Below are 11471 nucleotides of genomic sequence, written 5' to 3' on the forward strand. Positions count from 1 at the left end.
TGAGTTTCTACAAAGAAACTTTCTACACAGACTGACAAACATTGTAAATTATCTTGTTAATAATGCACCATTGACATTCTCCATCAAAGAGCTGGAGAGGGTTTTCAACTCCATCCAGAATAATACAGGCGCCTCAAAGTCTATCAGTAGAGGCTTGACATTCTTCTCCTTCCCACCTGAATGTGAAGTCACAAAGGAACAAAGCAACCATTAAGAATACTGTATGTTTTTTTTTTTACATATATAAACTCATACAGGTGTTTTGACAAAAAGTAAATTCGATCTTAGACCAGTGCTTTATTACAGAAAGTAAATGAAGTGCATATTTAGCTTCTGGTTCTGATAGGTTTTATTCTAAGCTACACACACTGCTCAAGTATGTAAAGAGACTAAATTAAACATGGATTTTTGGTATCTCTGATCTACTGTGTGCTGTGCTGCTGTGTATCACATGTTAGATAAACTCCAATATGTGATCTCGAACCACACCTTTCAGAACCAACACTAGTGCCTCCAGTAGCTCACAATCCTCTGTCTCGCTCTGCTCAACAGCTTCAGTGGTTTCTGTCTGGTTTTCCTCATGGGAACTTGGTTCTGGGAAAAAAAACACATTATAATACTGTTTACTGCTATCAGGCTAATGATATAAAACATTTACGTGTCCAATCTGCAATAATTACGAGTCATTTATTTACTGGCTCGTTAACATGTGTGAACGTACGTGTCCACCTAGCTACCTGCCTCAGTGCACTCTCCATCACATGCCCACCACAACGGTCACATGACACCTCTCTGAACGCTGACCCATCCTCTCCACCCAGCTCAGAGAGCACCTCACCAACCTGAGCAGGGCTGGCCCATGTCAGCATCTTCTGAAACGCCACGCTGCCCGAGATAAGAGAGAGAGAGAGCAGCGTCATAGAGGCGCGAAAGACACAGAATGTTACAGCAGATGCCACTGTGGAGGTCCAGCGCTGCCTTTCAGAGCCAAACATAAGCAGGCTGGAGAACCATCTGGCATACTGAGAGAGGCAAAAAGGACTGTACCTCAATTTGTACAATCTTGCTCTTGCCTTTTTCTTCTGTGCTGTGAAAGGTTGTTTTTAAAGGCCAGAGAGGTTGTCAAAAAAAAAGGAATCACTTAAAACCAAAAACAGTTGAGAAGTTGTTATTTCTGAATAAAAATTAATAAAAAATCCTGTTCTGTACATCATTGTCCAAGTTACACAAGCATACACGACTATCACATAATAATTCCATTTTGTGAAAATATTCACACAGAATACACTCAAACAGTATTTTATTAAACACATATGTGATCATTTATGTAGAACAATTATCCTAAGAGCATCTGGCTGCAGCCACTGTGGAGCTCCACAGTAGGTGGAAATACGTCTCCTCCACAGTAGCGGATGTGACTTGTGTTGTATCCCGTATTGCATTATATTGGAATAAAAGGTTTGAAAAATATAGGATGTACTTAAAATAGATACATTAATAACAGCAAAAACTACATTTTTGTTCTTGTTGATGTTACTGAGAAATAAACGTGGTTCTAATTAACAATGTTTTTTAATGTGTAAAATTTTTTAAAAATATGATTGATTGCAAGGTAATTAACATTACGGTTAATAGCAACTGTAAACTCTTTATTTTAAAGTTGCAATTTTAAACAATGCTGTTACATTTACACTGTAATCTTTAATTTTAACTTCTAGTAGTATAAGTATGAACATGGAAACAAGTGAACAAAATTTTGAAACAAGTTTAATTGAAATGTTGTATTTACATAAAAAAAAACAACACATTAAGAAACAAAGAGCCAGTGCTGTTCTCCGTCCATTATATCTCAAACATAGCATTGACCCTTAGTCCCTGCTCATCAACACATGCCTTTAGAAAAAGCTCCATGTCCTCTGCACACTGAAAAACAAAGAGGAAGAAGCACCAACTTTAAGTACAGGCCTTAGGAACTATGATGTCCATCCACCGAGCATCATTCTGAAACAGAATTGTAGTTTTAAGTATTCAGTACATGAACTCTCTGATCACTTATTTTTAAAGGATAGTACACTTACAGGAAAGGACTGCAATGGATCACAGCCATCGGGTGCAAACCAAGTTCGGGTGACAGATTTTCAATGTAAATGCTTATCCTCTAAAAAATGTGAAATAGGACATTTAAAACAACCCCTTAGTGTACAAATTAATTGAAGAATGCTGACATGACAATAAATGCCTTGCCATATCCCCACGCCGTATGAGTGTCCTGTTACAGAAAGGGCAGTGAAAGTGTCCTTTCACCCTACATGGCAGCCTGCAACGGCTGTTTGTATCATTTCTGTAAGAGAGAAATGAACACATGTAATATAAATGTAGTTATATACAATGCAATCAATTTATCTAACAATCAAAGTGTACATGTTAAAAAAAAACAAATAAAACAATAACCATTCAATCCTATAATATAATGAAAGCAAATGCATATGGATCACAAGTGCAATCAAGCAATGTGGTGAACAGGAAAGAAAAATATATTTAATAAAAACACAAACTTTTTCTTACTGATGAATGCACTGAACTGTACAATGTGATTAACAGCATTTAATTCAACAAAGAGAGTGCAGAAGTGCTGAAAAGAAGTGCATATAAATATATCTAGAAATATAAATTATATTTAATACTAACATACTTTAAAAAAATTAAAGTTAAAGTGAAGTGATTGTCACATGTGATACACAGAAGCACAGCACACGATGCACACAGTGAAATTTGTCCTCTGCATTTAACCCATCACCCTGAGTGAGCAGTGGGCAGCCATGACAAGCGCCCGGGGAGCAGTGTGTGGAGACGGTGCTTTGCTCAGTGGCACCTCAGTGGCACCTTGGCGGATCGGGAATCGAACCTGCAACCTTCTGATTACAGGACCGCTTCCTTAACCGCTATGAAAGGCATTTTTAATATGTTCCTCAATCTTTGCCCTGACAGTAGGGCTGAAAGTGGTGCACAGAGGGCAGTGAGAGTCCTCTGCAACATGTTGTGCATTACTGCAATGCTGTCTTTGAGGCAGAATTACAGATTGATATGTGCATCTAAAACAAAGAGAAAAGCAGATAAACACCATATACACATTTGAACTATTTTGATGCTACTTTATGCTATGTTTTTCAAAGTGAGCCAAGAAAATATACTGGACAACAGATTAAGTTATGAGATCAAATACATTTTGGATATAAAAAAAAAAAAAAGAAGCCAGTTCAGGTTTTAGTAAAAATAACACATAACATGTAATAATGATTTTTCAATGTTACACTGGCAACAATTACTGTTTAAAGCCATTGTGCTTCATGATAATGATTTAGCAGAATAACATGAAAGACGATTTGGAGAGAAAAAAAAATACAAAACTGGGCACTAAAAAGCAGTAGAGAATAGAACAGAGAAAATAAGTATTTATAAATATACACATCTCTTTGTGAAGTTCGTTTTAAATATTTCCATGTTGTAACGCATACAACGTGCCAACATGATCAGTTTACTAAATTATTAACAGTACATTTGTATATGAACGACTCTGTACCAACGTCCACTCGCGTAGTTTCCACTGTAGCTAAGCAGGTCACGTGTTTCCGCCTACTGTGGAGCGCCACAGTGGCTGCAGCCAGACCCTTCATACATGGTTTTTAATTATACACCTTGCCAGTAGGTGGTGTCATGTGCACATGAAGCTTCGAGAAATTAACCCTTTCTCGAACCATTTGGCTCAAGTGGTGCGATGCCTCATGAGGCTTCATCTCACCATCACTACTATTAACACAACTTAAATCAAAGCAAATATTATACTTTCCCAAACCAAAGAGAAAAATTGTCACAACGAAAATAATGACGCAAGTAAAAGCATGAAACGGAACTGAAAAAACCTACCTCACAAGTCTCAACAGAACGACGCGCACAGTGATGACGTCACTATGCAACATCGCATAAAAAACGTATATATCAAACGTATATCAATGTATATACTGATGTTTCCCGTTACACTTGTGCAAATAGTAATTTGCTGCTATTAATGACCCTTTATGTAATCTTGCCTAAAATTCATTAGCTTGCCATTCATAGCGTGGTGAACGTGCGTTCGATTGGCAAAATATTAATGTAGTCATAATTGTTATATTGTGAACTATTAATAAAGTAAACGTAGCGTACATATTTATGTAGGTCATACAAAGATAAAAAAAAAACCTCGCAACGATTAACACACCAGGTTGCAATCAGTACAATTACAATCAATAGTTTACAATTACAAATACACTTACAATCAGTAGTTACAGGGACAGTCCCCCTGGAGACACTTAGGGTTAAGTGTCTTGCTCAGGGACAGAATGGTAGTAAGCGGGATTTGAACCTGGGTCTTCTGGTACATAGGCGAGTGCGTTACCCACTAAGCTACTACCACCGAAAGTGCAATCAGAGCGTCACACTGACCGGAAAACCCGCGCGTCCGAGTCATTTAGCGTGTCTTCCCCTTCCCCGATATTTGACGTCGTTTTCTTCTGCTGTTCCCCGAGGCCACGCAGCAAGATGGCTTTGTTCGGATTCGAGAAAGACGTTCACAACATTCTGAAGCTGGACATACCAGTCACCAACGCTCCCGTGGCACGCTGGCAAAGGAAGACGAGCTCGTCTCACTTTCTCCTGGGAAATCTGGCAACCGGTCCCGGAGCACATCAAAACCTCAAAAAAAAAAAAAAAACAACAACCAGGTAGCAAGTCCCTTTATTTCTGATTTAATGAATTTACCCTCGCATTTCGGTTCTGACTTTTACTAGGCTTTTTTTTAGTTTTTGTTATGTTTCCTTAGGCAAAACGTCAAAGACTCGGGGCCCGTTTAAGAAAGCAGGTTTAACAAACTCTAAGTCAAAACCTCAACTCGAAGTTGGCCAACTCTCAGTTGTCAAACTCAGAGTTTTTATGCTAATTAAAAATTTGCATATTTTAAGAAGGAAAAAGCAATACTGCAGCAGCAGCAAAAGAGAGAGAGCTTGTGTGGCAGAAAATTGCAGATCAAGTCAATGCGTGAGTATTAATTAGAGGGGGAAAAAAAGTTTGGTCTTGAATGTTCCACTCATTCAACATTCACATGTTTGAGCGCACAGGTGCAACCCAACAGGCGCAAAAAGGACATTGCAGCAATTATGAAATATAAAAATATAGCTCAAACAGGTGATGTAGCAGTCAGTCAATATTGAGAAGGCCAGAACTGATGGTCAAATGATGATTTATTGAAGCCGTCCGTGTCATCAACCAACGTAAGAGCTAAGCAAGAGCAGATAACAATAATTACAATCACATGCACCGTCATGCACAGCACCTTACGTTAGCATATTTCTTTCCCTTAACATAACAAATCACGTCTTTTCTCACAAACATTACAAGTTGCTCAAATATACTTTAGTCATCGTTACAAACCTTGTTCCCTTATCAACTGATGCTAGATTTATTGCTTTCAACTTTTTCGGTTGTCCTTTTCTCTGCGTTCCCACTGAGCCTCTCCTGCTTTACCTCGCGTCTTCTGTCTTACCTCAAGCTCAGTTCCGTTACCGTACTTCCGCTCACAAAGGGGTTATCAAAATAAGAGCGGGTAACATTACATTCATGTAAATCTTACGTTTTTGGTCTTTACACTCCCATCAAATTATTTTCTGTTGAACATATGAAACATAAATAATTTATAAAAAAAAACTTAACACTTAACATAGTAAACATCTTAACACTGTAACTTGAGAAATGTCCATACACTCAATCATCAGGAATTTACATTCCACTATCTTCCAGCAGCAGAACTAACTTATGAACTGGACGTTCTACCACTGACATTTTATTCACACGCTGACCTCCTTTGGTAAGATTTCTGTCAGCAAAGGCTATTTTAACCTTTCTGACAAGTCCATCTGTATCTTCTACAGTGTCCAAGATTCGGCCAAGCTTCCATTGGGATCGAGGTCGCATGTCATCTTTGTCCATTACTATGTCACCTATTTGCATGTTCCTTTTAGGTGTGTTCCATTTTTGTCTGGTCATAATGTTTTGAAGGTACTCCTGTCTCCATCTGCTCCAGAACTGCTCGAGTAAGTACTGTATTTGACGCCATCGTTTGCGTGCATACAAGTCCGCTTTAACGAACTGTCCGGGGGGAGGCGGAGCCGTTGAGGTTTTCATTGTGACAAGGTGGTTTGGAGTAAGTGGCTCCAAACTTTGTGGATCATTGAGATTGTCTGTTGTTAGGGGGCGGCTGTTTACTATTGCAGCTGCTTCATAGAAGAAGGTTCTGAGGGAAGAATCAGTGAGTCGACCGGGTGTGAGAGCCAATGTTGCATTAAGTACATTTCTTACAGTTCGTATTTGTCGTTCCCACACTCCACCTGCGTGACTAGCATGAGGTGTGTTTAGGATGAATTCACATTGTTTTTCTGCAAGGAAGGTTGTCAGTCTGTCAGCGTCCATTCCACTTTGTGCTGTGTTCAGCTCATTTTTGGCACCTATAAAGTTGGTACCCTGATCACATTTTATTTGTCTGACTTTTTATTTGAGCCTCTTATGGCAATGAAACATCTGAGTCCATTTATAAAAGTATCTGTTGACAGATCCTCTAACATTTCAACATGGACTGCACGTGAATAGAAGCATGTGAAAAGGAGGCCGTACCTTTTGTGCTCTTTCCGTGCTTGTTTGGTCAGGAACGGCCCAAAAACGTCCATACCACAGTATGTGAAGGGTGGAGTGTGTTCAATTCTCTCTGTGGGTAGATCTTTCATTTTTTGTCCTTCCACAGGTCTCCTTTGTCTACGACAAAACACACACTGGCGAATATAGGATGCAACCTTTTGGCTTAACCTTGGAATCCAATACCCACTGGATCATATCTCATTCATCGTGAAGCCTTTTCCTTGATGACTGACCCTTTCGTGGCATTGGGCAATTATCAGTTTTGCGATGTGATGTTCTCTGGGAATGATGGTTGGATGTTTGAATGAATTTGGGAGAGATGAATGCCGTAGTCTTCCTCCCACCTTAAGCACATTATCTTTGTCCAAGAAAACATCCAAGTTGTGCATTTTGTTGTTCTTTGATAGTTGTTTGCCTTTGTTTAGTGTATCTATTTCATTTTGATATGCTTGTCTCTGTAAGTCCTTGATAATGACAGTTTCTGCATTTTGTCTTTCTGTCACAGTGGTGATCGTCTGAGACGTGCTACTGCACTGACTGCGCGGGACCAGGATGAGAACTTTCTGAGGCGGTCACTAAGGCTTGCATGTTCAGCAGTTTGTGTACTTAGTGTCTGCACCTTTTTCACTTCTGGGTCTCCTACTAGGAGTTCAATATTTTCCTTTGGTGGGTGTTGTATTTCTCTTTCCCATAGGAATTTAGGGCCAGTAAGCCAATTGGATGAGAGTAGTTCGTTTACTGACATGCCCCTGGAAGCCATGTCTGCTGGGTTTTCGGCAGTAGGCACATGAAACCATTGTTGTGGTGTGGTATTGTTGCGGATTTTCTGCACTCTATTCGCGACAAAGGTGTGAAAACGCCTTGCCTCATTATTTAGGTATCCTAGAGTCACTTTAGAGTCAGTCCAAAAGAACTCTTCGACATTGTCATAAAGTAGTTCCTCTCTCAGCATGTTGCTCACGGTGACTGACACTGTGGCTGCGGTAAGTTCCAGCCTTGGGATTGTGGTGATTTTTGTGGGTGAGACACGTGCTTTGCCCATAATGAAGGCACAATGAACTTCCTTGTCTTTGTTTAAGAGTCTGAGATAAGAACATTCTCCATATCCTGTGGTGCTTGCGTCAGAAAAGTGATGTAATTCTCTTTTCACCACATCTCCAAAATCTGCAGGAACATAACATCTGCTTATTTGTAATTTTCTCAAATTGTGAAGATCTCCCTTCCAGCGCTCCCACCGTGGCCTGAGATGCTCTGGTATCGGGTCGTCCCAATTGGTTCCTTGGCGGCACATTTCTTGGAGGATTCCTTTGCCATTGAGCACGTAAGGAGCTATGAATCCAAGGGGGTCATATATTGCCGCAACTGTGGATAGGATGCCACGCCGGGTTGGTGGTTGGTCTTTTAGTGCGATGTTGAACGTGAAGCAATCTTCCTCCACGTTCCAGTAAATGCCAAGTGCTCTTTCAGTCTGTGCTTCATTAAATGTCAAGTCCTTTGTTTTTGTATCTGTGGCATGCTCTGAGGTCGGAATACTATTCAGAACGTTGATGTTGTTGGACACAAACTTGTGTAACCTTAATCCACCCTTTGCACACAATTCACGTGCTTCTTTTGCCAGTTGTATAGCATCCTTGACTGTCTCTACGCTGGTGACGCCGTCATCTACGTAGAAGTCTCTTGTTATGAACCGTGAGCCCGCTGGATATGCAAGGCTGTTCTCTTTGGCTAAATGTTTCAGTCCATAGTTCGCACAACCAGGTGACGAAACAGCGCCAAAGAGATGAACTGTCATTCTGTATGCTTGCGGTTGGCTGTTTGTCACCATCTTTCCACCATAAGAAGCGCAAGTAATTGCGATCGCTTTCTTTGACCTGAAACTGGTGGAACATTTTCTCGATGTCACACATCAGCGCTATTTGGTGCTGCCTGAAGCGCACAAGAAAACCCATAAGACTGTTGATCAAGTCGGGGCCAATCAGTAAATGTTCATTAAGACAGGTACCTTTGTGTTTGGCGGAACAGTCGAAGACCACACGTAACCTGTCAGGTTTCTTTGGATGATAGATGCCATGGTGTGGTATGTACCATGTCTTGCCAGGGAGTCCGATATCATCAGTCTCTTCTGCATCACCTCTTTCAATGATGTCACTCATGTATTTCCTGTAATCCTCCTTGTATTTTTCGTCTTTCATGAGTTTGCGTTTGAGCTGGTTTAGTCTGGTTTCAGCAAGTTGTCTGTTATCTGGCATTTGTGGCTTTTCTCTAAATGGCAATGGCATCTCCAAATGTCCTGTTTCCGTCTGTGTTATGCCTTGCTTAAGCTTCTGGAGGAATATTAAATCCTCTTGTGATACAGTCTTTTCGTTTCTGTCCGTCTCTTTGAAATCTCTTTCCAGAGCAAGTATTGCATCTGCTGGAGTGGAGTGAGGGATTTCTTTAACTGTGACTCTGTGGCAGAGGCTGCTGTCTATATCCGTTTCATTGCAAAGCGCTGCGTTGCCTACTATGCTCCATCCTAAGTCCGTGCGAATAGCATAGGGCTCACCATCTTTTCCTAAGATTATTCGTTTAGGTGCAAGAGCCCTGGGACAGGTGTAACCTATAAGGAGACCCACTTCACAACTGAGGAGTGGAGGGATCTCATCTACAATAGGCAGTAGATGACTCCACTGTTTGGCTGTTTCACATGTGGGTATGTGTTCCCTGTTAGCAGGTAAGCAATCCTTGGAGTATGCCGTGGGGAGCTTTATGACTGTGGCTGAGTTGTAACCTCTCACCAAGAGATCAGACACCCTTCCACTACTTACGACAGCATTTTTACCCATCATGGTAGTCAATTTCAGTTTTACTGGACAAACATCTGCCTGCAGCTCCTGCGTTACACCCTGATCCACAAAGACAGCATCGCTCTGAGTGTCTAATAATGCATAGACCAATTTTTCCTTGAGTGGATTGGTGGTGGTTGACAGCCATACTGGGACTATCATTGAGGTGCTGACGGTCTGTTCTGATCTGGCAACATTAAGTGACATGGCTGTAGCAGTTTCAGGTGAGTTACCTTGATTTGCATTCTCCGTACTCCCATGTGTTTGTCTTTGCAAACCGTTACTGTAGTTTTCATCATGAAGACACACAGGATGTCTCTTTGTGCAGGTTTCGCAAGTGAGGCGGCGTCTGCAGTCCTTAGCACTGTGTCCTTGTTTCAGACAGCCATAACAAAGTTTATTGTCTCTCACATATTTCTTTCTATTTTCTAGAGACATCTTTAAGAAGTCTGGGCATTTGTGAAGCTGATGTACATCCTGGCACAACATGCATGGAGAACTGTTAGGTGTCTTTGTTATTGTCCGTTTGTCACTTTGTACAGTTGCATTTGTGTTAAATACACCTGCTTTACTGCCACTGATTACCCTTGTACTCCTTTTATCAATATTTGTTTCAGTGCGGCGAAGTGCGTGAATGGAGGTGACTGGGTTGCAAGCAACTTCCGCTTCTAATGAGAGGAAGGAAGCAAAATCACAAAAACTTGGAAACTCACCACCCTCCATCAAAGTTTTTGTTACCTGTCTATTCCATCTTGCATTTATCCAGTCCGGTAGTTTGTGCAACAATCTTTGGTTTTCTTCGCAGTCGTTGAGTATTTGTAGTCCCTTTACGTGAGGCATAGCAAGCTTGCATGCATTTATGAAATCTGCAAGGTTCCTTAATCCATCAGCGTCTCTGGACTGCACCTTTGGCCAATTCGCTAGCTTCTCTCTAAATGCCTTTTGTATCATGAAAGGTTGACCGTATCTTTGGTTTAGTTTATCCCAAGCATCTTTGTATGCCTCTTCATCGTTTCTGAAGAAAGTTCCTTCAAGACATTTGCGAGCCGACCCAGTTACATATCTTTTTAAGTAGTACATTTTATCTGCCGCTGAGAGGCCCTTTCGTTCAATCAGGGACATGAATGTGGATTTCCACTCTATGAAATTTATTGGATCACCACTAAACACTGTTGGTTCTGGCGTGGGAAGTTTGTTCATTTTTATGCTGTCTTGCACTGCTTGTGCTAGCTCAGAGACATCCGAGTGAGCTGTTTGCACAGGAATGAAGGGGAGCGCTGGTATGGGCTGTTTGGGTGTGAAGTTTGGGCTAACTGGTTCGCCTTTTATTGACTGTTCATCCTCCACCAGTGATAACTCTCTATCATATGCTTCCAACCTGGCTCGAGCCGCTTTTACTTCCTTCTGCGCTCTTAAGCGTTCCAGCTCTGAATTTTGCGCTGCCATTTTTTCCTTGTGCTCCTCCTCTAGAGCCTTTATCCTTTCTCTTTGTCTTTGTTCCTCTAATACAACCTCATATTCTGCCTCTTTTGCTGCTAATTCCGCTGCTGCTTCGGCTCGCTTTGCGGTAAGCTGTGAAGCTGAGGATCGTTGGCTGTGGTTTGATGCCGCGGTCGAGCCATATATGGACAAGGCATAGTCACGCTGTAAAAGTCCACGTAAACGAGTTCTTTCACGCTCTGCATCAAAATCTCCATCAACACCACTTATTCTCTCCAGAATTATCCTTACGACTTCATGAGTTACTGCTTCACATGCATCAATCTTTCTCCTTATGTCAGATGCTGGTGCCGTTTGGCTTCTCATTTCTGAATAGAACGTCAATATATTGTCTCTCCTTTGTTCTATTATGTCTGCAAGTTCTGACATCTCTTCGTCTGTGATATCTGTCTTTAGCTTTTCTCTTGTTTCTCGAACTTGCAT

The sequence above is a fragment of the Denticeps clupeoides genome, chromosome 9 (genome assembly GCF_900700375.1).
Source record: "Denticeps clupeoides chromosome 9, fDenClu1.1, whole genome shotgun sequence".
In the NCBI taxonomy this organism is placed as follows: Eukaryota; Metazoa; Chordata; class Actinopteri; order Clupeiformes; family Denticipitidae; genus Denticeps; species Denticeps clupeoides.